The sequence below is a fragment of the Impatiens glandulifera genome, chromosome 7, assembly GCF_907164915.1.
Source record: "Impatiens glandulifera chromosome 7, dImpGla2.1, whole genome shotgun sequence".
In the NCBI taxonomy this organism is placed as follows: domain Eukaryota; kingdom Viridiplantae; phylum Streptophyta; class Magnoliopsida; order Ericales; family Balsaminaceae; genus Impatiens; species Impatiens glandulifera.
Window position 1 is genome coordinate 32987921 of NC_061868.1, and position 12649 is coordinate 33000569.

Consider the following 12649-nt stretch of genomic DNA (forward strand, 5'->3'; position numbering starts at 1 on the left):
CATGATTTATGTTTCATTCATGACTTAAACCAATTAAATAAAATACCCCAAAATACCAAAAATACCCAAAAAATAAAAAAATTATTATCATAATTTTTATTATGATTCCCGAAATATATAATGTAAAATTTTTGGTAAAAAAATGAATTTAAAAAAAATAAAATTTTGATTTTAATAAAACTTTTAAATAAAAATAAAATCTGATAATTTAATGCGCAGAAATTAATAATAATTTTTGAAGCAGGAATCTGAACTATTAGAAGAGCGCACAGGATTCATCTAACAGCCTAGACGCTTCCACGCAGCCGGATGTAGTAGAGTCACGCACGCGCCACGTGCGCACCCCCGCACTAAATTCACTAACGGGGAAATGACTAACCCAGTTAGTCAAGTCATTGACCTCCCAACGGAACGCGGATGCCGTTATCTGAAATGACGTTGTTTCAGCCGTCTTATTCGCTAGAACACTTCGCTCACCAGAATCGCGACCTTGTCTATGTGCGATCTTCCAGAAGCTTTAGCTTCCTTCACAGGCGATCAAATCCGTTGATTTTTTCGGCCACATGCTCCTCTCATCGACGCCTACAGCTCACCCTTATCCTTCAGCCTTATCCTGTTCTGGATAAGGCTGTCAGCTGCTGGATAGAATTTTGAAGATAAGCTCGTCGGAGGTCAAATTCGTCTCAAATTACCCCTCCTCAATCGACCTTCCCCTAGTATAAATACTCCCCCATGGTCTGTAGACCAAACCATTCAACAATCATCCACCAATCACCGGATTTCCTCACCTGAATCCAAGCTTTGAAGATTTCGGCGAACTGGTTTTGGTCAAAACTTGTTGTGACGATCCAAGCCCCGTCGATCCAGGTCCTTGAATAGCTGCTAACACACCACATGAGTGTTCTCATACTATTTGTATGCATCCACATTGTTTGTATTACGATTTGTGATTATAAAATTTGATTTTTTTTAAATTTTCTTGTTTGATTAGTTTGATCGTGTTCTTAAGCTTCATTATGTGATCTCTTTGTTGAGAATCATTATAAATATCATGTATGAACTTTCTGTTGAAAGATAATTGATCAAATAAACCTGAATAAAAAAATATAAAAATAAAGTTTGAAAACTGATTTTTTTTTTTAAATCTTTGTGTTCTTCGTTTAAATATTGATTTTTTTATCCATATAGTTTTTGTACAGGTTTGTTAACATGTTTGAATGATTTCCAAGCAACTATAATCGTGTTTTGATCATGTTTGATCAAACTGAAATTTTAAAAATAAAGTTTGAAAATTGGATTTTTGAAACTCTGTATTCTTTCTTTTAATTTGGATTTTTCTATTCAATTAGTTGTTATACATGTTTGTTAACATGTTATGATGAATTCCAAGTAACTGTTTCATCACTTTGATCATGTCTAATCAAATCATGTTTTTGAAATTTTTTGAATTTTGATTCAATTTTCAAAAATTGTTTTAATGATGTTATGATGATTTTATTTTGGTTTAGATCAACTATATTTAACATTTCAAAGTTAATCGAACAAAAATCGGACCTTGAAATGACCTAATTTAAAATATCCTAAAATTTGACATAGAAATGGTGTTTTAAAATTGATACTTGTAAAGGTTTCAAAATCTTGATTTATGTTAAGGATTTGTTCTTCAAGATCATATGAACTTAGTGTAGCTTACGGATTATGATTTCATGATCCCAATCAAAAGTTATGGACTTTTGAAATTTTGGACCAAAATAAGAATACTCGGTCCTAAGGTTTTAACCTATGACCAAGAAAACGAACAATGGGTTCGAAATTAGGACCGAGAAAACGAACCCTAGGTCAAAACCCATTACTAAGAAAATTCACCCAGGAACGAGGATCCCAAGACCGAGTTTTCTAATCTAGAACTGGTGTTCTTCAACTATGATTGAGGACTATGACATAATTTTCTAACCCAAGGATCGAGTTTTCTAACTATAGGACCAAGCCTTCACTTAGCCTAGGACCGATAAACCTAACCCTAGGACCGACCCTTCACTTAGCCTAGAACCGATAAACCTAACCCTAAGAACGAGCCTTCACTTAGCCTATCACCGATAAACTTAACCCTAGGACCGAGCATTCACTTAGACTAGGACCAATAAACCTAACCCTAGGACAGAACCTTCACTTATTCTAGAACCGATAAACCTAATCCTAGGACCAAGCCCTCACTTAGCCTAGGACCGATAAACATAACCCTATGAACAAGCCCTCACATATCCTAGGATTGATAAATCTAACCCTAGGGTCGAGCCCTCACTAGACCAAGGACCGGTAAATTTTACCATCACCCTAAACTTAAGACCGATAGAATGATCCTCTCGAGCCTAGGACCGAGCTCTCCGATCCCTTGACCCATGCGACCGAACCACGGTCCGGACCACCCTAGTCTTGACCGAACCCAACCGAACCTAGATTGGCCAAACCGAACCCAGACCCTAGGACTCTGGTCTTAAGGCCTGTTTGGTTCCACTTTTTAAAATTCAAAATTATTTTTGTAATTTTGGAACTCGAACCCATTTTCAAAAAATCTCAAAAGGTCTGAAATGATATTTTTTTTTATATTTTCGGGATATTTCCTAAACCAATATTTTGGATAATGACCCGTTTGGAATTTATTTTTAAATTCTAACATTCTCTTTTGATATTTTCAGGTTTTGTTAAATCTAAACACCAACACAACAGGTACAAACCGATTTTAAATAATTTTGTACAATTATTTAAAGCATATCCTTACTTAGGACCATTGGACTACTAATTAAAGATAATGAATGTTATAATTAGATTTATAAAAGCTAGACTTTGTTTATTTTAGAAGAATTTTTGAAAATCATCCTTAGGCGGGCACGTAGTACATAGCGTGAAAGCCCTTTTCTAAGTTTAACAGACAACGAACCACTTTTTTTCAGAAACTCTGGTATAAATATATTTGTATACGTATCATTTTATTGATTTTCATAAAATCTCTTAGCGATTCTAATTTTTAAATAATTAATCTTTAAATTAATTATATTTAATTAATTTAAATTGGGTTTAGGTTAAGTTATTATTTAGCCTCCCAGATTATTTAAAATTTCAACAAAAGATTAATTATTTTTAGATAATTAATTTCTTACCGCTCCAAGTATTTTCAAAATCTTTTAAAAACGAAATGTTTTATTTTAAAAGATGTTTGGCACTCAAACTAAGGTTGAAACTCATCGAACATCGAGCCTCCTCGCAATAATCCTTCAATATTGTCACGTGTCTCTTGACGCGTGCTAAATTATGGAACGTGACATAGATCATGCATGGGGTCATTACAGATGTATTTATCATTTTATTTGTCCAATCTTTTAATTGACATTTTCAAATTATCCTACACATTTGTCAAACTAATAGTAAATTAGAAGTATATGACATATTAAAAGATGATAAATGTACTTAATTAAGTAAAATCATACTCATGAAAACTTTACATCTTCTCTATCTAACTTCACACATAAAAGATCTACCATAAATCTCAAAAGGAACTCAACTACAAGAGCTCTGGACATTTTTCTCGTCTAATCTTCTAATTAAGTTATCCCACACATTTTATGAAACTAATAGTAAAATATACATAAAATTAAATACGGTTAAAAGTCAAAAATAATCTTTATTTTTTAAAGATAAATTAGTTTTATGTAATTAAATAAAGAGTAATTTTAATATTAAAATATATAAAATGAATAATTAGATGATTGAAATGATGGTTAGATTTTTGTATAAAAATCAGATAACAACTACATCAAACGAGCTCCAAGTCTTTTTAATTTTTTATTTTTATCATTAGACAATAAATTGGTGGTTAATGCTTATCAAATTAATAGTATGTATAGAAATAATTGACGAATGAAATATTTCATCTAATATGTCACTATATATTTGTTAAAGATAATTTGTTATGGGTTCATCTCATTAAATTAATTAATTATTTTTTAAAAGACGACGTAGCGTCAATATAATAAAAGTCATAAAAAGACAAAGGAGTTACATGAGTTTAAAGGAAATCAGAGTAAAAACAAACTGAATGAGGTAAAAAAAAAGATAAAAGATGACAAATGAGAATTGAGAATTAAAGTGCAAAGAAATCAGTAGTCAGAGTGACTTTCTCGTAAGTGATGTTCCAGTTATTATAAATTAACCAATTCTTCTCACCTATGGGAATACGTCTCCACGTTCGGATGAGGGAGTTTCCGTCCGTGAGAATATTGTTCCAAACTTTATCCGCATTGTTGCAGACACTTGAGAAGGCTCTAGCGTTCCTTTCCATCCAAATGTGATAAACAATGTTGGCGAAAAAATACTTGAAAGTATTGGAGCTGAAGTCATCGCTCTTGATCTTGATTATAGCGATGTCCTTAATAAATAAAACCATCTGTGAATACTTTAGAACGAAACAGTTGAGTCTACTTATTTTATACTTGTAAGTACATTATTTTGTCTTAATTGTTATAAATTTAATTCAAATAAATTATGTTCACATAATTAGTAATTAAAATACCAAAAATAGGTTCCCTTTTGCCATTATCAACAATATAATATTAAAATAAGGAATATAAACGGCTATTTATTTTGTTAATTCAATAAATATAAATAATCTATATACATTCTGATATTTTATAGGGTCAATTATTAATTGAAACTCATACTTAGTTTTTCATTAAATGGGAGTTAGAGCTTTGAATTGTACAATACGGTTTTGAATTATTACAAATTTAACTATTAAAATAATTTTTGTTTGGAAAAACGGTTTAACACAATTTCATTAAAAAACCCAAAAATGGGAGGGGTCAATAATCAAAACTAGACAAACCCTAGTTTTGATTATAAGATGACAAACAAAAGACCCAAAAGTTTCTGAATGGTGGCAGTCAAATCACATTACAAAACACGGATTAAAATAAACAAAGATTACAATCTAGATATCACAACCTATGTTGTCTCCATATCCGCATTTTGACCATATTGCCTTCTTCCACGTCCCAATCTTCTCGCGTTCTTCATGAAGGGAGATTGAATTGAAGCAGATGATGATGTCTGTCTGCTCTTATTGTTTAATCTTCCTCGCACTAACATAGTAAAATGTATTCTTTTTTAGGATTTCAAGTTTTTGTCACTACTTTTCTCTGCTTCAGTTTTCCGTGTTTGAGGATCAACAACCTTAGTTTCCTTCTCCTCTGTTGTATCTTTGTTTTCATCTTCTACATCTTCCTCTTCCTTACATTTAGGTTTATCCTCTTCAAAATCCCATGTTTCATCAATTTATTTTCCTTTCTTACTTCTCTCTTCTTGAGTTTGATTTCCTTTTGTTCCTTCACCCGAATTTTGAACATTTTTCCCTTTGGCATTGCTCTTTTTTTTCTGCTTGTTTTTCCACAACTGTTTCATTTGTACTGGGAACCTTTTGTTGCTTGGCTTCTTCATTCTTCATTTGTTATTCCTGATTTGTTTTCTGGTTGGCCATTAATTTAGGGCATCTCATTATAGAATGTTTAAAGGTATTGCAGTTCACGCATCTGTACGGTCGTCATTCATAGTGTATGGCCATCTTGGTAGCATTTCCCTTTCGATCCACCACTATAATTTCGTTGGGGAGAACGTTTCTTGGTTGAACTTCAACGCTCATCCTAGCATATGTGAGATTTTCGTTTTCCTCAGTGATTTTGTCCATGTATAGCGGGTTTCCTAGAAGGCTAGCAAAATGGCTTAAGGCTTCCGCGTTGTACATGTGGGGAAGGATATTTCGCAACTTAAACCAGATTTACACTGTTTCTTTTGGATTACTATCATAGCTCGTACCCTCTTTCTATTTTTCGAGCTTCATGCATTCTTTCCCCACGTGTGTATGTCCCAACTCTAAAATTTTCTCAAGATTAGCCTCTTGATTGAATTTTAGGAAATACATGTCTTGACTGGTAGGGGTGACCTTCATTAGACCTTCTTTTTCCCATTGCTTCATGAGTTTTTCCTTGGTGGCATCAAAAGTGGCAGACTGTTTCCCAATATAATTACCCACTATCACTTGTTCCCATGATCGAACGCATTTTTCTTCCACATCTGATGGTAGCTTGAACTCAAAGGGATTTTCGAGTTTTTCCACATTTGCTTTGAACGCACCCATGAAAATCTGTCCATTTTTTAGATTTTTTTACTTTCTTTTGCTAAGTTTTGACCTAGCTTTGTGTCTAGATTCTTCTTCCAGACTTGATCAACCTGACAATTTGGGTTCTTTTTCAGAGTATAAACCTTTGTCTTGGTACATTTTGCAAACTCTTTCATTGTGTTGACGGACCAGCTAACAATAATATCATACTCCTCTTTTTGGAGGTAGTGCGGGTTTACCTGAATAGTGATTTGTTTGAGTCCTTTCTTTGTTGAGAATCATTTCTCCATTCTTAGCTTGTATCAGCATCCTTAAAATTTGGCTTCTCAGCCTTTTGAGGTTTGCCCTCTCATTAAAACCAACCATCTATTTACCTTTTGCCTTCTCTTCGGTTTCACATGTTTCCCCTGCTTTCTTGTTTACTACATTATTCTGACATTTGTTTCCAACCCTGATTTCTTCTAGACCAGCACTATTTTCCTTTTGTTCCTCTGTAATTTCCTTCTTCTTGCTGGTCGCCTCTGTTTTATTTTGCTTTCCTTTTTTCTTCTATGACTTACCAGTTTTATCGGATTGATTCTGATTCTCAAAAGAATCAGCAATAAATTCATTTGAAAAAGTTTGTTTATTTGGTCAATTAGTATGTATTTCATTTTTGCTCTTATCTTTGTTGACATTCATCTTAACAGAATTATCGAATGCTATAGTGGAAGAGGGCATACTTGGAGCTTTTCCAAAGTTGACATTTATGCACTTGCTCACGAATTCAGGAGTGCCATCTTTTCCTTCTTTAGCCAGAGTGTCTTTGTTTTTATGAGACGTAATGGGGTACGTATCCCTATTTCCTTCATGTTGGTTATCTGCATCCTGGACTTTCTTTGGGTGAGTGGAGTAGGAATTTGATACCTCAGGTGCCTGTTTAAGAGAATTGGTCAGGCTTGAGCCAAAGGTTGACAAAGAAGAAAGATTCTCTATTGTAGAAGCTTTCATGTTTCCTAATTCGAAATGGCAAAAGCAGACGGATTCAAACAACGGCATTTATCTCGATGCGCGATTAGAACGGTTGAAACCCTAGCGGCGCTTGTGAATGATCCAACCGGGGTTTCTGCGACACTATCGATCGTGTCGTTCGTGGCGATCGTGTCGTTTGTGCCGATCTTGACTTCAATTGTGCGGTATTGACTGTGTCGCTCGTGTCGCAGCGTAGTGGCGGACCCAGAAATATTTTCTCGGGGGGGGGGCCAAATACATAATAACGTAGCATTTTTGGCTATCAAATAAATGCATTTTTTAATTAAAATTTTACTCGATAATTACATAAAAATACTAATAAGCACAATTAATAAATTATTCTTGTCCATGAGTCGGTACAAAAGAAGACAAATATCTTCATTACGTTGACTATATCAATCAATCAATTCAAGAAAATTTCCTTTATTTGATGAACTACTTGACTCATCATGTCCTCGAAAAGGTAATCCTTGCCTCAATAGAAAGCGTGTTATATCAAATATTGTCGTTAAACATGTGTGATAATTTATTTCTATATCACGACCATGTGTACGTAAAACGTTTCTCACGTTATGTCTTTGATCTTAAAATGATTCAAATTGAATTCTAGCTTCATTATGACAACTATTTGAAGTTCTCATATGACGATTGAATCTTTCTAATGCTCTTTTCCAATTTTTGTACTCATCTCCTATAAATGTATCATCTACGTTTTCTCTATTTAAAGGTTTGAAAAGATAACACCAAAAACAAAATGATGCATCTTTTGATATGCTATATTCTAACCATGTATATTTGATCAGTAACATTAGACTCATTAGTAGGCTCATTAACTGATTGAGAAGACTCATGCTAGTCATATGATGTAGAAGTACAAATTCGTTTATAGAACATCTTCATTATTCTATATCCTACATAAAATAAATGATTAAACATAAATATGTGTCACAACCCCTAAATAAAATCTAACAAATACATTTATTTGTTGAAATAATTTAAAATTAATTTAAAATTAAGAAATATAAAATAATATTTTACCCTTATATTTATATAAATGGTTATTTTACCCTTATATTTATAAGTAATTTGTATTATTAATTATATTAAAATTAATAATATATATATATATATAAATAAATTATAATATAAATGTAGTTTTAAAATAAATAATAATATTATATGATTTTCATTATTTTATATATAATTCTTTATATTTTAACTTATATAAATAAATGTTATTTATATATTAACTAAAATTGATGTATTATTATAAATATTGTATTTTAGAAAGAAAAAAAATTTGTATAAAATAAAATATTAATAATAATTACTTGTATTTTAGAAAATATTTTTTTTGTATAAAATAAAATATTAATAATAATTACTTTAATAAAATATGAATTAGTTTTTATAAAAGGAATGGTTAATTTATTATAAATAGTGTTTGTATAAAATAAGGTTATAATTAAAGAAATGTTAGAGGCAGGATTTGATCACTTGACCTCTATTATACATTTCAGCTCCAAAACCACTGAGGCAAAGCCTTATTTGATAAACATATATATAATATCTAAAAGGTTTTATCCTGGTTGGGGGAGGCCCGGGCCCCCCAAGGCCCCCCTTGTAGGTCCGCCACTGCGGCGCAGCGAATACAACAAAGCGCGATATGTACGATTGAAACCCTAGTAGCGCTTGCAAAACAGGGGATTTTGTGGCTATGTCAATCGTGCTATTTTTGCGAATTGTGTCGTTCGTGACGATCGTGCCGTTCGTGTCGATTTTGTTGTCGATTGTGATGTGTCAACTGTGTTGATCGTGCCGTCGATTGTGATGTGCCAACCGTACCGATCGTGCCGATCGTATCTCCAGAGCTTTTTATTTGATTATAATTTTAGCATTAATGAACAAATCAGTATATCAGATGGATGGCTTATTGATTCAATAGCCTATGTCAAGTTTTGGCTATTAAATTTTTTTTAAAATTGACAAAAACAATAATATTTATTTATTGACGTTTTAGACATATTATTTTATTAACATTTAATAATCTTTTAGATGTATGCATTATAATTGATTAGTTAATTTGAGTAACTAAACAGAGAAAATTCGAAAATATTTAAATTTATATTTATTTTTTATAAAACTTTGAAACGGTGTAATTTGGTATTTTTTATAATCTTATATATTTATGTTTTAAATTAAGTAAATGTTTTGAATTATTGATGTTTTAAAGGTGATATGAAAAAAGAAAGAATCCTTATTCGTTTTTTAAATATCATAAATTAATTAAGAAAAAAAATATTAAGTCAAAATAATAATAATAATAATAATAATGACTAAAATTCAAATGACTAAAATTGTTATATAATTTGAATGTCAAAATTAAAAGTTCAAATTTCATCATGTGAAAACCTCTAATTCGAATCTCAAATAATAATTATAATTAGAAAATAAATATTTGTTATATATGTGTTTTAATCTACATAATAATAGACCAATTGAAACACTTTTGTATAGAGAAAATGTTAAGAATTTACTAATAAAATTAGTTTTACTAATTAAGTTATGTAAAAAATATAATATACACTTTTAAATTTAATCTTGGATACTCAATGTGTTTGTTTGATATTGGTTTTTATTAAATAGATTTTTTTAAGAATTCTCTATATCATATTAAATGTCAAACCAATTAATTTATCAAATAAAATATCAAAATAATTCTTACACTTTTTAATAAATTCAAATTTAAATAAAAAAGTATATTTTAATTATTTATATTAAACAAAAATTCAAATAATTGTTTTTTTTGTCTAGAACATATATATTAATATCCATATCTAATTAAATTTTGGTTTATTACAAACTTTATCTCTTTAATTTATATATCCAACATATGGATAAGTTCTAAAAGAAGATTATAAACATTTTCTCATATGCATCCGAATCTAGAATGCATACAAAAAAAAAATTGGGCCGTTATGTTTTTATTAATAATCTTGATTGTTTGGAGTATGTCAAGTTCTTTTATAATGAAATAAAGTTAGTCCCTTGTCATGTTCTTACACATCCACGTGGCTCAAGCCCCTTGTTTGTATGCATTTCGGCCTGATGCGGTCGTCCGCAGCCAGCCAGCCAATGCTCTGCCCTTCTTCGTTTAGTCTTTTCACTATTTCTCTTTTGTAATGCATTTGGAACTATTATTACTTTTTTTCACCTATTGTTTTTCAATCATGTTAAACTACAACTTACGTATAATTATTATTGAATGCAACACAATAATAATAGAAAAAATAGAATAAATTATTTAATGAAATGAAGAAAAGTCTTCTCGTTTATTTTTAGACCTATGAAAACATAGTTCCTTTAAAACAGTTTCACCGTCTCCCGGTTGTACTGGATAGTTTCGTCAGTGGCTGCTTTCCAGAGTATTACAGAACCTGTAATGGTTTAGCACAGAAAAAATCACTATAACAGTGATCTAGACAAATTACATGAATCACAATTAGCGGGTTTCAATAGAACTAGTCGAGTCAAAAACTTAAAGGACGCTCACAAAGATAAGGAAAGACTTTTGGAATTTTAGAGTGAGAAATGATAAGATGATATATTAAAAGTAATACAAGGTGAAGAATATATATAGTTAAAAATTAAACCCTAAAATCATTAATCAATTCTTTAATTCAATCTCCTTTTCTAGTTAGCCTAGCGGCAATAAGAGGTGGATATTAACCCTAAGTTCCTGGGTTCGAGCCCATTAGACAAGTTCTACACCTGATTAAATTGTTAAGTGTGTTTGCGGACTACATATCTAATATGTTGTCCCATTTTTTTCCAAATAAATTCTTTAATTCGACTGTCACTAATTCATCATTGATCCCATCAAATGGTTATCATTTTTGCGTTTTTATTATATTTGCAAGTTACCTCCATTAATAAGTATTTTGTAGTTACAATAATAGTATTTAACCACCTTCATTAATTGTCTCATTCAATAAATTAATATTAATTATAACAATTAATTCATATTAAATTTAACTTAAATCACATTTAATTTGGTGTGAATTTTATTTTGATTAAATTTTATATTAATTTATATTTGAATTTGGTATGAATTTTATTTGAATTAAATTTCAACATTAATTTAAATTTGAATTTAATGTGAATTTCATTTGAATTCAATTTCACAATTAATTTACATTTAAATTTGATGTGAATTTTATTTGCCCAAATATTATTTTCATTTAATTAATGAAATTAGTTTAACTAGCTTGTAACCCGCATTTGCACGAGTAATAATATAAAAAACCGTGAAAAAAATATTACGGTAAATTGTTTATGGGCGAGTCAACCCACAATCCGACCCAAGTATCCATTTACTCTCACATATATCCAAATTAACCACAGCTCTCAACCCGACAATCCGGACACTTTAAAAATTAAGCATCATTATATATATATAGATTAGTTAGTTAAAAAGTTGAAATTATATTGTTAAAATGTCACGCGTTTATCAAATTTTGGGTTGAATTTAAAATATAAAGTGTTATTAGCTTAGTTGTTTAAAAGGTTGTACTTGTTTTGTTAGGTTGCAAGTTCAAACCATACATGTAGCATTTTTAATTTAATTTTAACCGTTTTAAGTTTATGGGCAGGTCAACCCACAATCTGACTCAAGTATTCATTTACTCTCACATATATCCAAATTAACCACAACTCTCGACCCGGCAATCCGAACACTTTAAAAATTAAGCATCATTATATATATATAGATTAGTTAGTTAAAAAGTTGAACTTATTAAAATGTCACGCGTTTATCAAATTTTGGGTTGAATTTAAAATATAAAGTGTTATTAGCCTAGTTGGTTAAAAGGTTATATTTGTCTTGTTAGGTTGCAAGTACGAACCATACTTATAGCATTTTTAATTTTATTTTAAACCGTTTAAGTTTATGGGCGGATCAACCCACAATCCGACCCAAGTATCTATTTACTCTCACATATATCTAAATTAACCACAGCTCTCGACCCGGTAATCCGGACACTTTAAAAATTAAGCATCATTATATATAGAGAGAGATTCCAACCCTAATTAAAATTGTTTATAATTTCAAAATCTAATATTTTTACATAAAGCAAAATAGATGGATTGGACCTCAAACCAAAGAGCTAGATACAAATCAATCTAAATGTAGACTTTGAACATAGGATGCCATGGAACAACCTTAATTTAAGACCAAAATAATCACCAATTTCAAAAAAAAAACAATATTCTTTTATATATTATATATATAGAATGACTTGGTATTTTCTATAAAATTTATCAAAAATAGGAAGCGACATCATTTTTGTTAGACAAAATAAACATTTGTCTCAACCTATTTAGAATTTTTATTGCATCGAAAAATTGAGAAAATACATAAAATGAATCTAAGTATCTCGCATTTCATTGGTAGATTTTATGAATTTGGCA